Source organism: Amblyomma maculatum, chromosome 3 (assembly GCF_055883805.1).
Source record: "Amblyomma maculatum isolate TAMU_Amacu chromosome 3, ASM5588380v1, whole genome shotgun sequence".
Lineage (NCBI taxonomy): Eukaryota > Metazoa > Arthropoda > Arachnida > Ixodida > Ixodidae > Amblyomma > Amblyomma maculatum.
Window position 1 is genome coordinate 210,586,255 of NC_139346.1, and position 21,316 is coordinate 210,607,570.

Sequence of the window (21,316 nt, forward strand, 5' to 3'; positions counted from 1 at the left end):
TTCTTTAAGGCAATAATAATTACTCGATCGTGAGCGCAGAATGAACTTCGGGGACAAAGTCATGCGAAGTTTAGAACGTCTGTAAATATTTTCGTATGCGTATCTTACAATATTCCAGAGTTGTGCCTTACATTGTAGCTCATTGGTTTTCTGTGCGGGTCTTAATTCCTCTTTCTGAGTACAGGAAAAAATTTGAGGACTTGAATCTTGGTATGCATTGGAGCTCAAACCATTTCTTTCATTATCGTCATAAAAGTATCTTACAATACTCCACAACGGCCTCGTAATCATTAAAAAAAAAAAAAAGAAAAAGAGCCCCTTGGTTTTCGACGCCAGTCTTAACGGCTGGTTATGAGCTCAGGGAAAACTAAAATTAAGTTTTTGCCGCGCATTTGGAGCTTAGACCATTCCAGTCAACATGTGCGTAACAATGTCAGAATATCCCGCCCCACGGTGTCCCTGAATCCTGGGCTCGTCTAGCGTTTCATGATGCCGAAATTTGGCCCGCTTGAGGGCTTGCTGCTGATGTATGACTTTCATGTGGTTGACTTTTAACTGTGATTAATTACGTATATTTGCTTGATTTGCTTAGTTTTGTACCTTATAAGAGAAATGAGGGTCAAAATTAAAATACAAAAATGAAAGAACAAGCGGAAAACTAGACAAAAACAGTCAAAAACTGATATCAAGGAGATACTGCTAACATACAGTGCCAATAAATGTTTAGAGATCTGCTAGGTTAATATGTTGCGAAACTATGTTAAAATGTGAAAAATATTCTGAAAGTAGCTGTCAGTATTTTTAATAGGATAATATTTTATGTAATGTTGAAAAGAATTGGGTCATTTTGCATCTGAAATGAATTTCGGGAAGTTGCTACAGAATCTTCAGCTTTGCGAGAAAATATTATAACAACTGCGTTACACTACTACTTAGTTGTCTACGTCACGAGTGTAGCCCAAGGATATCAAACAAGCGGCCCTCCAGCTCCAAAAAATTCAGTGCTTGTTCAGAAAGCAAGTGCCAGCTTGAGGAGTCGGTTTTACCACCAGGCTTGATTTTCAATAAAAGACGTCGTTACCAGGCGGTGTGCGTTCTTTGTAGAAAATAAGAGGCATTGACCCTTAATCTGCCTGAGTATCTGACTTACAGGTGCGGACATAAGTAAACGGAGCGCGCTATCTCGTTCAAATTAAAATCACGCCTTCTGCACTGGAGATAAGAAAATAGTATCTGTCCATGGGAAAGAGCAGTGTCGACTGCTACCGGTTTGTACATACCACGACTGTCAGTTTTAATTACGCTATGCGTGAATAATTTTAGAAGGAAATAGTGTGCTCCGTTTACTTTTGTCCGCACCGGTACGTCAGGTGCTTCAAGTGCAAGGCACCGGACAACTCGCTCCCTCTGTCATCTCCAAGCATGCATCATTTTCTTTTGAGGATAACTAACAGTGGTATTTGCTAACCGTTTCAATTGTTTAGCAGCTCTCTCCTTGACATACAGAAATGGCAGCCGTCCGCCTTTTAGGCAGATCCCAACGCGTGCTAGTGTTAATCTTGAGTGGATGCTCTACTACTCGGGGTGCGACTCCGGAAATCGCCTCGCTGGGTCCAGATGACCTTGAGTCGCTGATTCCGAATGACTGTGACCGAATCAAGTGTAGCTGTCCACCGAAAAGTGAGACAGATACCGCGTCTTTTTTTCAAAAAACCAACTCAGACTTAAATATTGGCGGAATGAAAAGGCGGTGATAAGGACGCCATCGCATCTGCTATTGAGGCGAAGCTTAAGCATGTCCCTAATTTAAACCGTGTGCAATCTTGATAAACCACGCAAAACCATGCCTAACTGAGCATTCGCAAGTATAACTGTAGGATCAAGCCAAGCTTAAAACCCGATTTTTTTTTTTTTTTTACGAAAAAGTGCATTGGGCTGGGACCGAGAGTTCTTTGTTGTTTTTATTTATTTTTGTCATTATCTTCTTATTGTTTATTGTTTGTATTGACATTTTTCTTATCTTTCGGCTCTTGGCACGCGCGAGAAATTTCTCAATGCGGCACGCATAGCCCTATGAGTTTGAGACCTTTGGATTCTCACCACACCGGCCACGTCACACTGAAGTCGTCGCCACAGCCGCGCGACCGCAAGTCAGTCAATCCATCGGTTGACTCACTCGTCGACTCACGAGGACAGGTACGTGTGCACCGGTGCGAGGGAATGCGCGCGTGTAAATATGACGCTCGAGGGAAGAGAGACAGCACACTCTGGGACGATGCGCTCTCGCCAAGGACTGGGCTCGGCGCAACAATGGGGGCCGCCTGGGCGACGGCGGCAGCTGCCAAGGAAGGTGACACCCGGCTGGACTCTACCAGCGTCTTCCGGACGGTATTCCGCCTTAAGTCGATATAGGGCTCAATCATTGCCGCTACACTCTGGTCGTGGGCTTTCCGATACCCATGCAAAGTACGAGCATATAACATAACAAAGTATTTCTCCTGCGATTCTATATCATTTTTGTCGTCCGGTGACGCCGACTTAGCAGCTGCCGGAGATACGGAGGGCGTAGACCGAACTCCGACGTTCATCTGCCAGCCACTGTGTATTCTGGACATGTGATCTGTGGTCCTGTCGTGCAGGGCCACTGACAGGACTACAGGGCGAGATCGCATGACCACTGACGCAGCACACATATCTCGTGTCCTATCACGCAGTTCTACGCGCACACATAACCGCAGGTCATGCATGATTAAACCACAGGAACACATGACGAGGAACACACAGGTGTTTGGTTTGGTTTGGTTTCTAGGGTTTAACGTCCCAAAGCGACTCAGACTATAAGAGACGCCGTAGTGGAGGACTCCGGAAATTTCGACCACCTGGGGTTCTTTAACTTGCACTGACATCGCACAGCACACGGACGCCACTCCGTTTCGCCTCCATCGAAATGCAGCCGCCGAGGCCGGGTTACACAGGTGTGGACAGACTCATCGAAGTGGAGGGCATATGCAACGCAACTATTCTTGTCTGTTTTATTGCTTCCTGGAAGAACGAGAGGTTTGGGTATTCGCATTTTATTCCGTGCATGTCTTGCATATACCGGAAGCACTCCCCTGGAGTGGGCGTATAAGCTTTGAGATTTTTAGGAAGATATGAGTTAGGGTATCTTCTTCAGGTGGACTATACCTGAATTACAGGTAAAAACACGTTAAAGAATTGACAAACCGGATCTAGAAACGGAGCACACAAGAAGCATGACCACTGGGAAGACATTTATTATCATCCTCTAGTTGCCACTATCTTGCCGTACATCTATATATTCCTCGTTCGCGTGCATAAAAGGGTCAGTAAGAAGTGTTGTCACTGTGAATCCACAGCGCAGAAAACAAGGACGAAGGAGGCGACGAAGACAAGCACTATCTCTGTTTATTTCGTCGACCTTGTTTTCGCTTTGTGTATTCGCTATGACACTGTGATGTCTGTGCGGTCACGTCTGCGAAAGCGCCAGCGTGTCTTCATTGTCAGGGGCACTTGAGGAAGCGGATATCAATCTAGACATAGCAACAGGCCTGCCTCGACGACAGCGGTTCCACAGCAAGGCCCTGCGCGCAGCAACAAGCTCGCGTGTCATCGGATACCCAGGTGCGGCGAACGCTACGGGAGGCTGCCCTTCCCAAGGGCAGCCGTAAAAGAAACAGGCATCGCCGACCCTGCATTGTGGTCGGTTTACAGTTACCAAGACCACGCCTCAGAGAACAGACGCGCTGACATGCGCTCCGACAATATGATACCCTCGCTTCCGCAGCGTCAAGAACCAGGTCTACTCGTGGGAAGCATGGTGACGTATTCGTCGCCGTGCCGGGGCCTACGTGAAAAGGCAGTTCCTTGTGGTGCTGTGTGCAAAAATGCCAAATGATGCTCTTCCATTGGCCAGTGCTCAAAGACAAAGGATTTCCTATTTAGGTACCTAGGGACAGGACACTGTATAAACACCGGGATCTGACCATTGCTGGGGACATTGGGAGACTTTCTCTAAAATCTCTACCATAATGTAAATAAATTTGCACTGCTCCTCGCTTCCGTGGTGCCTCGTCGCCTCGCCTCGCTGGCCTTCGCTACGGCTCCGGCGTCGCAACAACACCTTACCAACTTGCCCGAATGTTCATTAATCTGCGAGAAGTGTTGCGCGCTTTCTTTGTCGGTAGGACGAAATGCTTGATCCTTACGCATGTTTATCAGCTTTCACGAATAGAAGACAGAGATGCGTGAACGTGCGAATGAAAGATCAGTTGTGTGAATTCGTGTGTGCATCCTTCTTTGATTGCCGCATTTTCTGTTACTATAAACGAGCAATCAATTCAGTCATCAGCTAATATCACTCACAGAGATGCGTTGCCAAATGTCGGTGAGCAAAAGTAGCTGGATGGCAGCGTGAAAGTAGCTACAAAATCCAGCAAGGAGCTAAAAGTAGCTAGATTTTTTTTTCCCAGGAGTTTTTGTTTTATATTTTGGATATATAACGCATTTATTGGCAGCTGCATTATCCTAAACATTAAACACAGCTATTAAGACATGGCTTCCTGCAAGCGAATGATAAATGTGCTCAAGTTTTGATTCCGATAATTTAGGCAGGCGTAGTTTTCGCAAAGCGTCAAGGCTTGCGCGCTAAAAAACGACGAGCTGCGAATGCATCACTGCTCTGTAAACATGTAAAGAATGGACTTTTAACTAACTTTTGCGCGTACAGAGAGGCCTATGAACAGAGAGTTATGAAAGGTTTAATGACTGTGCAGGCGATATCTTCAGTCGGCGACTCGGCGTAACTCGGGCCGTCGTCCTGTCGGCCTCTTTCATCAGCTTGGCGCTGACCGCGCGTGATCCGCAGAGAGAGTCGAATCAGAGAGTCTATTCCAGGAGCCTTGGTCGCCGCGCAGGGAACGTTGTGTTTGAGTAATAGGAATGCCGACATATGCGTACACACATGTATAATAATGTACCGCGAGCACGAATTCGATGCTCATCTGAGACCCCGCGCTGCGTGACAGGCGCGACACCCTTCATCAGCTGCACCGCCGCATTGCCTCTCTTTACTTTGTGAGAGATTTTCTTTTCCCCACTGAGGCAGAGGCGACGTGGCTATGCGAGGCTATGCGAGGCATTTCCATAAGGAAAGCGTAGCGGGGGGCGGCAGAAAGTTAGGTGGGCGGATGAGGTTAAGAAGTTCGCAGGGGACAAGTGGATGCAGCTAGCACAGAACCGGGTTAAGTGGAGAAATATGGGAGAGGCCTTCGCCCTGCAGTGGGTACGGTCAGGCTGATGATGATGACCACCTAAGTGGCGCTGGGCATACCCGTTCGGCCTTGTATTGTATCCTCCTCTCTCTTTTCAAATGTTTGCTTCTTTCTCGCAAAGATACCTTTGTCTGGCTTGTGTCTTGTATAAAAACTATTAGATGGCGCTATGTGCCTGACGTCAGTTCCATTATTTGTAGCGTCTGTGGAAAGTAGTTTTTTCACACCAGAACAGGGATTTTCTGAGTTGTAGCCAGATTTAAGCTACATTTCATTAAAATAGCTACATTAGTAGCCAGATTTTGAAGGAGATAAAACAGCAACTCGTAGCTAAACTAAATTTTTTGGTAACTACTTGAGTCCAAAAGTAGCTAGATCTAGCTACAAAGTAGTAAGTTGGCAACACTCGCCGCCTGGACAACGCGCCATGGAGACGGCAACTCCCCCGCCGTGGGTATGTGCTATTTTGTCTGAGGTCATCATAATCATCATCATCATCACCGCAGCCGTCCACATTTCTACGTTTCGTCATTTGCCCTTGTCGTACCGTTGACCGGCAGCAGCTATCGTCTTCAAATGGCGCGGCGCCAATCACGTGACACCGCGACGTGTATTAGAGCTTTGTTAATTTTGCTCACAACCAAGCGATGTGAGTCGCCATATTTCATTGACGCACAGTTTAAGAGAGACGAGAACAAAATCTAGGAAGGACTACACTCGGCGTCCTTTGTACACTAATTGCTCTGGGTGTGCACTTCAAGCTTGAGAAATAGGCAACAAAAAAGCTTTCAGGCTGCGATTATTTCTTTTTCAGCGCCGCTTCGCCTGCCCATGTTGCGATCATAGGCGAGCCCGAAATGGTCCAATTCCTGCAGATGCAATAACTGGCGGTCACTCATCTGACTAACAGCTTTAAAAAGTCGACTCTTAATTTGCGCTTCCAGCTGTGGCTGCCTGCTCATTCAGCAAAGTTGCCCCAGTCTATATAAAGTAGAGATAGGAGCGGGGTGACGGCCTTTCTAAACCGGAAAACCGGAGAGGCTTAAAGCTGCTCCCTTGCCCGCCTTTGGGCCCGGATTGTGGAAAACTCCACGCTTGGCTCAGTTTTCGAGTTGAGTTATTCTTGGATGTTTTTCTAAAGGCAGTGCTCAAACTACCGTTTTGCTTAAATTCCTGGATACATAATTCTGCCCCGATTGCGCGCACCAATAGAGAAACTAGATGCTTAAAATCGCTCTGGTTGCCTGGCGGGGATCGCAGTTGGAGGGCAAGCTCAAGTCTGGAACGCGCATGGTTTACGTGGAGGATGTTTGGCAAACAAGCGGGGATTGAACAGATGGGTGAAGCACATCGCCCTTCTGGAACGGTGCCAACCATGCCTCTAGGGTATTCGGTTAGAGTTGCGAACACTTCAAGTTCAAAGTTAGCTCTTTAATTCCGTGATGAAACTATACAGTTAAACATTGGTATTTCAAACTCGCACAACTCAAACTCCATCTTTTTCGAACCGACGCAGTGGCGTCGTCAAATTTACGCGTCTCAACTTTAGTTTTAACTCAGCCTAACTGGAGCAAATTTTCAGCATAAAGCGCATTCCCGTCTTGTGTCTGATAGTCTTGTCCTTGACTGACGCTCTGTTTTTCTTTTCCTCAACATGCGCACTTATGCTTTACCAAAATGTCGCTCATTTTCTGTCGAGTCGAAATTATTTACTAGAGTTTAATTCATTATTCTGAAGTTCTTCCAGAGCCACTCATGAACGGAACGTTCGTATAGCCTTTGCGTTGCGTTGGAAGATGTCGCGAAAGGCAGCGCATATGAGGTCGTTGCTGATGGGTGGGAGATTAACGTTTTATAATAGCGAATTCTTATCTTCCGTTGCCTGAAGTTCTATTCAGGCATCCACTTATTTCAGCGCAAATTCACGAAACTGTTTCCATATCTAATTTGGTCTCACAATTGCGTTCCTTCGTTGTTTATAAGTTCTCGGATATGGGACTTGACCTTGGATCTTACCAATAAGTTCCCTGACCACCTCTAGCAGAATCACTAAATTTCCTGGCACTGCCTCACGACACCGGAATTTCAATACTGTCACATAAAAAAAGCTGCGATTAACTCAGGTCACTGTACAGTTTGTGCAGCATTGTTGTTTCAGTAATATAATTATATAACGATTAGGCTACAACTTTTATAACAACACTTGCATTTTATAACAGCAGTATTACTTTACAAAATGTCTTCTCCGTCATATATTACATCGCATTTAATTTTAAGGTATATGCGCTAGCCCTTTATTGGTTCGCTCATGTGCTGGCTGCAGGCTTCGCACAGCCGACACCACTAAGCTGTCGCCCCGCGTAGAACAAAAGTCGAGTTAAAGTTAGAGACAATAACAAAAAGTCCTAGACATTCACAATTCTCCCACACAACCTTAAAAAAAAAAAAAAAGCGCTTTCTTCGACATAATTTAATTATAAAAGTAATATTCACAAGGGCGAACGCGCGATGTCATATGCATGTCTTGCTTTTGTCATCCGTTTCTAGAAGGGAACAGTAGTTCAGGCGGTAGGGTTTGATCTCGGAGCGTCCACAGATGGTATTTGCCAAGTATGGCTTCCTTAGTGGCCTGGTCAGAACAATATGATTTGAGTGACGACCTGTGCAAACAATGAAGATTCTGTCTACTCCCCTTTACCCCCATTCATGGCCATGAGCCTTCCCATTTCATAAAGGACATGGAATCAATCAATCATCCGTTCTATTTTATCAGTGTTTCCTTTGCGCGGCATTTCTTCTTTGGGATTCATACATACATGCTTGAAATCTTGAATTCTTAAGTGATGACAAGTTTGCCTCTGAAGCTTTCGATTTATATAGAGGTTCGACAATATTTAGTACTTTTTTCCAAACCAAATAGAATACTAACAGTATAGTTTTGCTATTGAATCAAATGAGAACAGTTCAGCCAATATCTGAAAAGGAAATCTAACACGAATTTAATAATGAAAAAATTAACCGAATCGAATACGAACTGTACATATACCTTTTCAATATTCGCAACATGAGCGAATATTCAAAAAGCACTTGTGCGAAACAACAAAGCGCTAGTGGCTATGCTGCGGTAGTACGGCTCTATCATTTTTGCAGTTACAGATGTGGCTGGAGTATTACTATAGGAGGTGAAGATTAATCGAGAATAGCGCAGTAACCTGAGGTTTGCTGATGTCATTGCCTTGCTGAGCATCTCAGGTGAGGAATTACAAAGGATGAATAATGGCATATGCTGGCAAAGCAGAATAATATTGTTACGTTAGGCGATCCATGCGCATTGATATGCGCATAAGAAGGAAAAAGAAGAATCTAGGTAGTTTTTGGCGAAGAGGACGACGACGTTCGAGCAGTGTCGGCTGGTGCCTGCAGGAAAGACCTGTTGTGTGAAAGCCTTGTCTCCCGCCTCCGTTTTCTGCAACCTCAAGCTAAACTACCCCCGTAACAATATGTATACATAGAAAAATTACAAAATTGCACTTAGCTCCGCTGAAGAGCTCCATGGCGAAAGCCTTTCCCCCTTCTTTGCTTCTATCTCTCTCCTCTATCTCTTCTATCTACAGCTTCTCTTCTGCCTCTATCTTAAGTGTTTGTGTACTTCTTATCTTTTTATTTCGTTCTTTCTTTTCTTTGTCTTCGTCGTCGGCAACATCGGCATCTCATGACTCTTCCCCTCGTCATGCAATAATGAAAACCGTAACTGCCTGAAAAGGGAAATTATGTCGACGCCAGAACTTATTGAGACGTCTTGTCTCGCGGAGTCTCAGCCTTTCATGAGCCTGTAACTTTACAGGCTACAGAAGACTAAAGTTATACAGAATATACAGAAGACTAAAGTTATGTTCAACAGGTTTGCAAAGCAGCAATGGCTTGCGATAGGTAGTAAACTGCTGAAAAGTTTAAGGAAATACGTCTACTTAGGACGAGTAGTGACCGCAGATCCGGATCGCTAAAGAAAAATAACTAGACGAATCATTTTGGGTTGAAGCAGATTCGGCACGTATGATCAGAAAACAAATGGTAGATTACCAATGTCCCTCTAGAGGAAAGGATATAACGACTTTATCTTACCGGTACACACCTACAGGGCAGAAACTGAAAGAGTTAACTGAGGAATACGCAGATATCTATGAAACCAAAAATGGTATAGTTGTAACGTTAAATACAGGAAGCGTGCCGAATGGGACAGGTAACAAGCGCGAGTTAATGACATTCTAACAGAAGTAAAGAAGAAATCGGCATGGACAGGGTATGTAATGAGAAGGCAAGACTGCATGGTGATCCTAATGAGGGTCACAGAATGGATTCCAAGGGAAGGTAAGCGTAGCAGTGAACGGCGGAAAGTTAAGTGTGCGGATGAGATTAGGAATTGCGGGGATCAAATGGTGTAGCTGGAACAGGACCTGGTTAATTGGAGGAATGTGGGAGAGGCATTTGCCATGCAGTATGTATAGTCAGGCGGGTGATGATAATGGTGAAATACGTCTGTCAAAAAACGCTACACTTATATCCATTAGAGGGTGGCAACGCGAAGTCAGTATATTAAACGTACCTTTCGATGTTGATAGCGGCAGTGTCTAAGCGAGCACTACACTACATCATCTGAGGCTGGCGAGGCCTACGAATGAGATATGGCCTCCGAGATCGGGCATCGAAGTCGGGTTTGCGGAGCCTTCCTGTCCCCTGCTGCGTCGTGCAATCTTTGTGGGCACCTATGAGGATTATGTACGTCGCCACGCGGTCCATTCGCGTGGCGACGCTGAACGCTCCATCCCAAGCACACAAATCGCGTTAACATGGTGCATGGCTTGTGTGATCCCTGTTTCCAGTGCGCTATACACAGAGCACTTAGAAGCCCACTGATAGACTTCGCCGATGGCTGTCGGAAGCTTCCTTGACCTGACATAAAGCAAACTAAAATAAGACAAGTGAATGCCGCGGTACTGGGTTTCGATCCCGCGGTGGAGCGAACAGATCAGCTTCGTCGGCGACTGCATTTGACCACTGCGCCATCGCTAGAGCTGATTATCGGGGAAAATGCCAGTCTCTAGCACTCGGCTTTTGCATGTCGACTTCCGTCCGTGCGAATCACTTGAAACCAGAACCTCTAACTAAAACCGAAGCAAAAAATACGGAGCACTAGTGCACCTAATTCGCATTTGGATTGTTTAAATTATCACGTCTTAACATTCATCCGTGCGTTCTGAGCTGGATTCGAGGATTTTTGGCTAACCGTCAACAGTTCGTGTATGCTAACTCACATTTTTCCTCCTTAACCCCAGTGCTTTCAGGCGTACCGCAAGGTACGGTGCTTGGGCCTCTTCTTTTTTTTATATACATTAATGACCTGCCTAACAATATTTCTTCTCATATTCGCCTCTTCGCTGATGACTGCGTCGTTTACCGAGCCATAACAAGTTCCACTGACTCTCTCTCTTTACAAAGGGATCTTTCTCGCATACAGGACTGGTGTAACACTTGGCTCATGTCTTTAAATGTCTCTAAAACTGTCCACTTGCCCATTCACCGCCGTCGTAACTACATTGCTCCCGATTACTGCATCAATAACATCCAGATTGCAAAAACTGAATCAGTGAAATACCTCGGTGTACATATTTCATGTGACCTAACATGGATACAGCATACTAACCAGATAATAAATTCTGCTAACCGCGCTCTAGGTTATATACGACGTAACCTTTCTATCGCTTCTCCCCCTATTAAACAACTTGCTTTCCAAACGTTTGTGCGTCCTAAACTAGAGTATGCTAATGCTATTTTTGACCCATACCAAAATAACCTTACTAATGCCCTCGAATCAGTTCAGAACAGAGCAACAAGATTCATTTTGTCAAATTATTCCTACTATTCGAGTATTTCGGCACTAAAAGCACAAACTTACCCTCCCTAGCCTCACGGCGTAGAATCGCGCGTCTTAACCTTTTTCATAAATTTTTTTATTCTTTGCCATCTGATAACACGTACATAAAGAGAGCCCACCGTATCTCCCGCTCCAGCCACATTAATGCAGTGTATCCCCCTCAAGCTCACACTACTACTTTTCAGCAGTCTTTTTTCTTGCGCACCGCACAGGACTGGAATGGCCTGCCCGCCGAAGTCGCTACAGTCATCGACCCCAAAATATTCAAACGGCTCATTGAAAACATCTCATATTGATCATCGACCCCAAAATTTTCAAGCGCATCATCGAAAACATCTCATTAAGATTTTTGTTATACTTATATGCCCTGTAATGCCCACTCCCTCATGTAATGTCTCATCAGAGACCTTTGAGGAATAAATAAATAAATAAATAAATAAATAAATAAATAATTAAATAAATAAATAAATAAATAAATAAATAAATAAATAAATAAATAAATAAATAAATAAATAAACCATGCACAACCGTCAGTCACTTTTTCAAAGAGTCGTAGAAGAAAACTACAAAAGGCCGTATTAGAATTTAGTGCGTATTAGCCGAAACTATTCGAAAACTTTAGAATCGATTCAATTCGCTTGGAATAGATTTGAACGTGTACTATACATTTCATTCTTTAACGAAATCAATGTTGATATATTCGAATGGCTAATAAAAATTGCTGAATCATCACCCCCCCCCCCCCCCCCCCCATTTTATGCCATATTTGTCGCCGCGTCCTCCTGCTTGTCTTATCATTCCTGGTGGGTTGAGTACATTTTCAGTGGCTGGAGTCTGCTTTTCTGGGGCCCGTGACAGCCCAGGAAGACAGCGCTCTCTTCAGCTTAACATCGCAGGAGTTGGACGACGGTGCTCGGACAGTAGGCGTCGACAGCAGAGCTAGATGTGCTAAAGTTGTGTGCGAAAACACGCGTGCTCGTCTCCGCTGCCGGCTTGACGATGGCGCAATGCGGAGAACGTAACTGTAGAAGGAGCAATTGCGACGCGTGTTTCCGCTCAAGCATCGCCACATGACTGAAAGCACTCCCGTGAAGTTCAAGGCGTGGCCACAGAGACCTGTGTAAAGGAACTAGTTATGTCCACTGCAATAAATAACTGCGGCCAATTTCAATGGTCTCGCATTTCACTTTGTTGCTGTTTATTCATCTTGTACCCCTCTATTTTGTGGGCCGTACTCGGCGCCCTTTTGTGTGAAGTACAGTAGTTTGAACGTATAAATAAATACATCGATTGTTCTTTCTTCGTAGCCTCTAGCCTACGCCCGCATTTCGTGAAAATAACAGCATTCTATACTGTAAGCGTGAGCTAATCCGAGTGCGTATACATGTATTTTGGTTTGTATACGTGATTAATATATATGTGGCTCTTCAGAACTGAGCGAGAAGGTTGCGTATCTTGCAGACGTCCAGTGTTTCTGCTTCTGGCTGATACCAAATTTATTCGCTACAATATAACGTCAATGTCACAATGTGACTGCGGGAAGTCACTGATTAGGCTGCCGTCGCTCACAGGTTGTCTGTTTGTGAGCTCATGCGACACATAGGTGGGAGCTGTGGAAGGAAGGCAGTCACTAGGCAGATTCAAGAGTCCTCCTGCGCTGAGCCCACTTCAGCTTCTCCTCGGCGACCTTTTGATATGCTTTAACGAACATCGTAGCTTTCACTAACGGGAAGTGGTTGGTCCGCAGCTTCGCAGCTATAATCTCGTTTTTCACTACAGAGTCCTGCTTCTTTTAGTTCAAATATGGATATAAATCTGGTCTTTATGTATGTATGTATGTATGTATGTATGTATGTATGTATGTATGTATGTATGTATGTATGTATGTATGTATGTATGTATGTATGTATGTATGTATGTATGTATGTATGTATGTATGTATGTATGTATGTATGTATGTATGTATGTATGTATGTATGTATGTATGTATGTATGTATGTGTGTATGTATGTATGTATGTATGTATGTATGTATGTATGTATGTATGTATGTATGTATGTATGTATGTATGTATGTATGTATGTATTGTGGAAGAAGGCTAGGTCAAGACGGCGAGGTCTTGGCGGCAAGGACAGCGAAGCCTTGTCCAGCGTTTTAATCCGGTCACCAACCCAGGCACGCGCCAGAGCCGGCGCCGCGGGACGATGATGATGGTATGTACAAATGAAAGAAGATGATGATGGCATGTACAAATGAAAGAAGGTCCACAGAAGGCTCACACAATCTGCCCGGGGGGTCGGAAGCGGCCAGCCTGGCCGCTCCTAACTAACTGTACCGCGGCGCACAAACGGTTTCAAGCGAGAGACATGAACAATTTCAGTTCCACGGTGGCGTCGATCGGCTGGGGGATCAACAGGCGCGACTTTGTAGTTAACTGGAGAAGTTTGGCTGATGATCTTGTAGGGACCAAGGTAGCGGTGGTGGAATTTGTCACTAAGGCCAGGGGTGCGCAGTGGAGTATAAAGCAGTACTTCGTCACCGGGACGATAAAAGACCACGCGATGCGTAGAATCGTAGCGGCTCTTGCGGTCTTCCTGGCACGCTGCTGTGTTGAGGCGGGCAAGATGACGGCATCTGGCCACACGAGATAAGAACTGGGTAGGTACCGATGTGGAGTAGTCGGGCGTAGAGAAGAAGGAAGCGTCGAGAATTGTAGTGGGAGGACGGCCATAAACGAGGAAAAATGGAGAATAACCGGTAGTCCGTTGTACTGCTGTGTTATAGGCGAAAGTGACGAATGGTAGAATAGTGTCCCAATTTCGATGATCCGGTGTGATATACATGGAGATCATATCCGATAAGGCGCGGTGAAATCGCTCAGTCAGCCCGTTAGTCTGGGGATGGTAGCTCGAGGTTGTCTTATGAAGGGTGGATGACGCGTAAAGAACTTCGGCAACGACTGTCGATAAGAAGGCCGTCCCGCGGTCACTTAGGAGCACCCGAGGAGCGCCATGACGCAATACAGTTGATTGCAAAAAGAAATTTGCTACTTCTTGAGCGGAACCGGTCGGTACAGGTGCTGTCTCAGCATAGCGTGTAAGGTGGTCGACAGCTGTTATAATCCAATGGTTACCCCCCTCGGAGAGAGGTAGGGACCATATAAATCGATGCCGACTACGTCGAATGGCGTGGCGGGACAGGGAACAGGTTGTAGAAGGCCAGCGGGTGAAGAAGTCGGCCGTTTGCGACGTTGGCATAGAGGGCAGGATGCGACGTATTTGGCAACGCTGGAAGATAGGCCAGGCCAAAAGAATCGTTTTTTCACGCGGTCGTAGGTTTTGTCAATACGAAGGTGACCTGCAGTAGCGTCATCGTGGAGAGCCGCCAGTATTCGTTGACGAAGCACACGCGGCACGACTGGTATCCAGCGAGTTCCGTCAGGGCAATACACGAAGCGGAGTAGGATGCCATCTTCGAGCTTGAAATTGCGAAGTTATCGGCGAAGCCGAGCATTGGGCGGGTCCGAAGCGCCAATAAGGCGATCGATGATGGGACGGCAGTAGGCATCGGCTAATTGCTGTGAGCGGAGAGTGTGTTTGTTCTCTGCGTCGTCAAATGAAACTGTTGTGATATACGTCGGGGAAAGAGATGGTCGGCTGTGGTCATAGGTGGAAATGCATTGGGAAGAAAAACAGCAAGCCGATTCCGAAAGTGGACAGCGAGAAAGAGCGTCGGCGTCTTGGTGTTGGCGACCCGATTTATAAATGACGTCAAAATCGTATTCTTGCAGGCGTAGAATCCAACGGCCAAGTCGGCCTGTCAAATTTTTGAGCGAAGACAACCAGCAAAGAGCATGGTGATCGGTCACAACTGTGAAGTGCCGACCGTATAGGTAAGGGCGAAACTTTTGGACAGCCCAGACGACGGCAAGGCACTCCTGTTCTGTAATAGTGTAGTTTTTCTCAGCTGGAGTCAGAGTCCGACTGGCGAAGGCAATCACTTTCTCACGCGAAGTTGCATCGCGCTGCAGAAGTACAGCGCCAAGACCGATACCACTGGCATCAGTGTGCAGGATGGTTGGAGCGCTGTCACTGAAGTGGCCAAGAACAGGGTCTGATGTGAGGGCGTGCTTCAGGTTATTAAAAGCAGCTTCGCACTGTTCAGTCCACACGAAAGGGCTGCGTGCTTTAAGTAGTTGATGGAGGGGAGCAGCAATACATGCAAAATGCTTTATAAAACGCCGGAAATAAGACGCCAGGCCGAGAAAACTGCGCAACTCTGTAGTCCGTTGTGGACGAGCAAATTTCAAGACCGCAATAATTTTTTCAGGGTCTGGACGAATGCCATCATGGCTGACTAGATGTCCCAATATTTTAATTTCCTTCTGTGCAAAGTGGCACTTCTTGGTGTTGAGCTGAAGGCCCGCTGAAGCGAGACACGTGAGGACCTCATTCAGGCGCGTGAGATGGTCGTTAAAAGTTGACGAAAAGATGACAATGTCATCCAAGTAGCATAAACAGGTTCTCCATTTTAGGCCACGAAGCACAGTATCGATCATCCTTTCAAATGTCGCTGGTGCGTTACAAAGTCCGAAAGGCATAACATTAAATTCGTAAAGGCCATCGGGAGTTGCGAAAGCGGTTTTTTCTTTATCGTCCTCGTGCATAGGTATTTGCCAATAACCTGAGCGGAGGTCCAAAGTCGAGAAATATTCGGCGCCTTGGAGATAGTCAAGGGCGTCATCAATTCTTGGCATTGGGTATACATCTTTGCGGGTAATTTTGTTGAGTGCGCGGTAATCAACACAAAAGCGTACCGAGCCGTCCTTTTTTTTTAACTAACACTACTGGGGAGGACCATGGACTTGTCGAGGGACGAATAATATTGCGATGGAGCATGTCATTTACATTTTCTTCAATTACCTTTCGTTCAGAGAGGGAAACCCGATAAGGCCGTCGGCGAACGATAGAGTTACCTTCAGTAATGATGCGATGGTGCGCAACACTAGTCCGTCCCAGTGGTGGGGAAGTGGCATCAAAAATGGCTTGGTGTTGTCGAAGCAATGTCAGCAGTTCTTGGCGTTGGTTCGGCGTGAGGTTAGGATTAATAGTCTTTGTGAGAACAGAAAGAGAGACGTCTGTCGAAACACGGTGCTGAGACTGAGGGGCGGTGAGCACCATCAAGGACAAAGGTTGAACATCCACCTTGCAGGGGAGAGAAGTTCCTTTTCGGAGCACGAGGGATTCACGTGAAGTGTTAGTGGCCGCTACTGTCGCTGAGCCGTTGCAGAACCTCACAAGACTAGACGGGAAGGCGATACCGCGTTCAAGATGACGATAAGATGGTGCGATGAGTACGTCCCCGTCAGCGATGTGGTCAGAAACAACGGTAAGCAGTTTTTCGCACTGAGGAGGCAGAACAGTATCAGCGGCGGCAACGAGGGGATGATGTCGTTCAGAAACTTCAGATGAAAAATCGCTGTCTGTCATATGGATAACACGGTCGCCACAAGAAATTAATGCCGAAGCGGTTGACAAAAAATCCCATCCAAAAATTATCAGATGCGCACATGGAGAGAGCACAGCAAACTGCACATGATGGCGGACGCCGTCAATAACAACTCGTACGGTGCACTTTGCTAAAGGCCGCAAAGGGACGTCATTGGCTCCACGGAGTTCAGGCCCATCATATGGTGTCGTAACTTTTCGCAAACGGTAGCACAAATCAGCGTGAATGACAGAAATTGCAGCCCCTGTATCAATCAATGCTTCTACTGGTAATCCTTCAGCGAAAACAGAAATCACATTATACGGGCGATCTGGAGGACTTTTGGTAAGTTCGCAGACTGCAGTTTGACCTCCGGAAACTGCAACGCTTAGTTTTCCGGATGGCGGACAGGGAGAGTTGTTGCGGGTCGGAGAGGGGAAACTGAGCGGCGGTATGGGGATAGGGACCGACGTCGGGACGCATGGGTTCCACGAGGCTCAGACGAGGATTCTGGAGGTGGGGATGATCTTCGAGGTGGGCTGGACATAGGAGGTCGTCGCTGATAATATGAGGGTACGTCACTTTCGAATGCGTCATAACCACGCCGCTCGTTCTGAATACGGCGACGGCAGAAGCGGGATATGTGTCCTCGTATTCCACAGTAGTAGCACACTGGGCGAGAGGGGCGCCAGGGTGCGTAATAGGGTGGCGTAAGCTGAGCCGTCGTCACGGCGTTGACGTGGTTGTAGGGCGATGCCAGTTGGGGCGGCGGAACAAAAGGAGGGGGTGATGCTGCGACGTGCGCGTAAGTCGATGCTTGGCGGGGTGCAGGAGGGTCGGACGGCATAGGTCGCGTGATTGTTGCCAGCTCATCTTTAATGATGTTGCGTAGACCGGCGTCATTAGAAGGTACGGAAGAATGATCGCACCCGTGTCGACAGACAGGCTTGAGGGCTTGGAGCTCCTCCCGGATGATGGCTCGAATCAGTGCCCGTAGATCCAGGTCAGCATAGGTCGGGCCTGTAGCAATGCTGGGCTGCAATCGGGAGGACTGCAGCTGGTCGATGCGTTGGCAGGTCGCAATAATGGCGTCAACAGTAGAAGGATTCTGGGCAATCAGGGTATTATAAGCCACAGAATTAATTCCTTTTAAGATGTGGTGTACGCGTTCAGGTTCCGGCATGGTGGGACTAACACGCCGGCAGAGTGCAAGTATGGCCTCTATATAAGACGCGTACGACTCATCGGGACCTTGGAGGCGAGAGGCGAGCTTGTTCTTCGCGACCTCAGTGCGAACTGCTGGGTCGGCGAAATATTGGCGGAACTGCTGCTTGAATGTTGTCCAGTTAGTGGTGTGGGGTTCGCGGTTAATAAACCAGGTTCTGGCGACCTCAATGAGGTAGAAAGAAACGTTCAGAAATTTTAGAGCGTCGTCCCACCGGTTGTAGTTACTGCAGCGTTCATAGGTGTCCAGCCAGTCATCGACGTCTTCGTCGCGACGACCAGCGAACAGCGGCGGGTCGCGTTGTCGTGCGGGCATAGTCGGAGGGGGTGGTGCAGCCGAGGTAGAGGGTCCTGCCGAATCGTGGGTGCTCTCGGTAGACATAACGATGGTGGCAGGCGGTAAACAGCGACCGGAACGTAGCTCCAGCGAGAGGCAGGGCACAAAACAGCAAGGGGATCAATTCTCACCTCCACCACTTGTGGAAGAAGGCTAGGTCAAGACGGCGAGGTCTTGGCGGCAAGGACAGCGAAGCCTTGTCTAGCGTTTTAATCCGGTCACCAACCCAGGCACGCGCCAGAGCCGGCGCCGCGGGACGATGATGATGGTATGTACAAATGAAAGAAGATGATGATGGCATGTACAAATGAAAGAAGGTCCACAGAAGGCTCACAGTATGTATGTATGTATGTATGTATGTATGTATGTATGTATGTATGTATGTATGTATGTATGTATGTATGTATGTATGTATGTATGTATGTATGTATGTATGTATGTATGTATGTATGTATGTATGTATGTATGTATGTATGTATGTATGTATGTATGTATGTATGTATGTATGTATGTATGTATGTATGTATGTATGTATGTATGTATGTATGTATGTATGTATGTATGTATGTATGTATGTATGTATGTATGTATGTATGTATGTATGTATGTATGTATGTATGTATGTATGTATGTATGTATGTATGTATGTATGTATGTATGTATGTATGTATGTATGTATGTCATTTTCTGACTGAACCACTAGCGTATGCTCCCAGCCTTCACTTTCCATACGTCGGTTAGGCAGCACGACAGAGTAGATAGGTAGGCAATATACATGACAACAACTGACGCAGTATTACAAAGACATCGTTCTTTGTAATTCTAAAGTGCGCAAACGTAACTGGCAAAGTAGACGAAAGAAAAAAAAATCATCAAGTTGGCGGCAATTTATGAACAATGGCTACACGGCTACACAGGCATGCAAGAGAGCAAAAGTTTTTTAAACAGAGCTACCAGCATTCTTTCTTTCTGTCCACTGCGAGAGATTGAAGGAAATTACCAGAGCAATGAGTGCTCCCATCAAGTGTAGATGTGTTATCTGCTCGTGATTTTCGCGCCAATTTCAATCAGATCAGTTCTACTTTTGAAGTATTTAAACTTTGCACCGATTTGATGGTGGGTGCTTGCGCTTCGATCATTGTGTTCACCTTCTGCTGTCCGTATTAACTTTACCACTCCTATCTTAGTTCTGACCGGGCCGATAATATTTCAAATAAATGATTAAAAGTCGTGCATGTGTGTGTGTGGGGGGGGGGGGGGGGGGGAGGGGGGGGAGGGAGAGTTACCCCTGTATATGGTGCCTTGCATACGTGCTTGACGCATCATTTTTATATAAGGACATTTTTTTACGATGTTTTACGTCGGGGCATAAAATGACATATTATGATGGATGAAGGGTACGGTCAAATAAATGAAGAAAAAAGGTTAGCTGATGCAATGATGTCCAGGAGTGCGACGAAGCGGAATATATGGCGACGGAATGGGGGTGGGGGGGGGGGGGGGTAGAGATCTCAGTGCGAAAACCAAGCTGCGCAACCCGCTACGTCATTGTAGCTACGGCGCAAGAGAAAATTAATCAACGAAAATTCCACTTGACAAAATTGACCCAGCGAATGTGCCTGAAAAGCCGGTGCCTCTGTCTAGTGTAAATTTCACTTCCCAACATATGTGACATTGAAATATAGCGTCAAAATAATTAAAACATTTCTCAACTGATATATGACGTCCCAGCTGTGTCTGAGATGTTATTTTATTAACATTGAAGATAAATACCTTAATTACATAAATGGTTGGAGACACTCCCCAGGTAACCATCGGTACAGACGGCCAACTGATTTATCCTAGGCATTCGACTACGCTAACGAGCAGGTTAGAGAGTTTCAAAGAGAGCAGTGGTGCTCGGCTGAAAACATTTGCTGTGCCGGGTTAACTTGCTACCTCGACAGCTCAAATATGGTCTGAGCTGATCGTCATTATCAAAATTGTTCATCGACGATGCCGCTGAGAAAGCACACATCATGTACCCTTAGATTGCTGACCAGCCCTTGTTTGCATCATAGGGCAATATAGATGACCTCAAGAGGTGTGAATGCTAAATATTCTGTGGTGGTTTGTGCCACGCATATTGTTTACATGAATCAAGTGACGCTCACGCACAGAAGCAGTGAGAATGGCATCGTTCGGTCTTCCAAACAGACGCGATGACCCGCGTCGCCGCGTCCGGTGCTCACTGACGGCGAGGAGACTTTCGTCCGTATATCTAATGTCCCTACTCCTCTTTCCCTTTACAGCGTAATTCCCCATAAATTAGCTTTGAACATCCCCTTCTAATCTAAGTGAACTTCATTCATTCATTCATTCATTCATTCATTCATTCATTGCGAAAGCCCCTTGCTACATAGACTAGTTTTTTTTTTTTTTTTTTTTTTTTCAAATAAGCATCACCGCGCCTCTTCTGAAAGGGGAGAGGAGGGGCAGGGTTGCGGGTTCAGGTGGATGGCTTCAAGGCGGATGCATCTTACAGGAGAGCGCACTGGGCTCGCTAGATAAACAGCCGTCGCCATACCCCAGAATTTTCGAGGAAAATCGGCATCCTTTCAAATGGACTGGCAAAAATTTGCGCGTGATTTCGCATCCAAATTATGGCGTGTCCGTTCTTTGCGCATCATTAGGGTGATGTAGTGTCATTTCCTTCTCATTTAGCATCTATCTGCTAGTCAAGCTGGAGGGATTCGAGCCGACTTCATATATACCTCCGATTGTACCCCCTTAATTTTCAGCGTCCACCAAGAAGTGAAACAGACGTTGCGTCTTTCTTTCCCCCCAAACCAACTTAAACGAGAAAAATATAAAAGTATTCGTGGAACGAAAATGTGTTTTTTACAAAGGCGCTGTCGCGTGAGTGTGATTTTTCTCGCGACGGAGAACACTGGCGCCTGCATCTTTTCTGTCGTACATTGCCAAGTCTTTTTTTCGGTGTCATTATATAGCTGCCAACGTACGTCGTAAGCGAGCGCACACTCGACTCCCGTGGCGTGGTCTCCA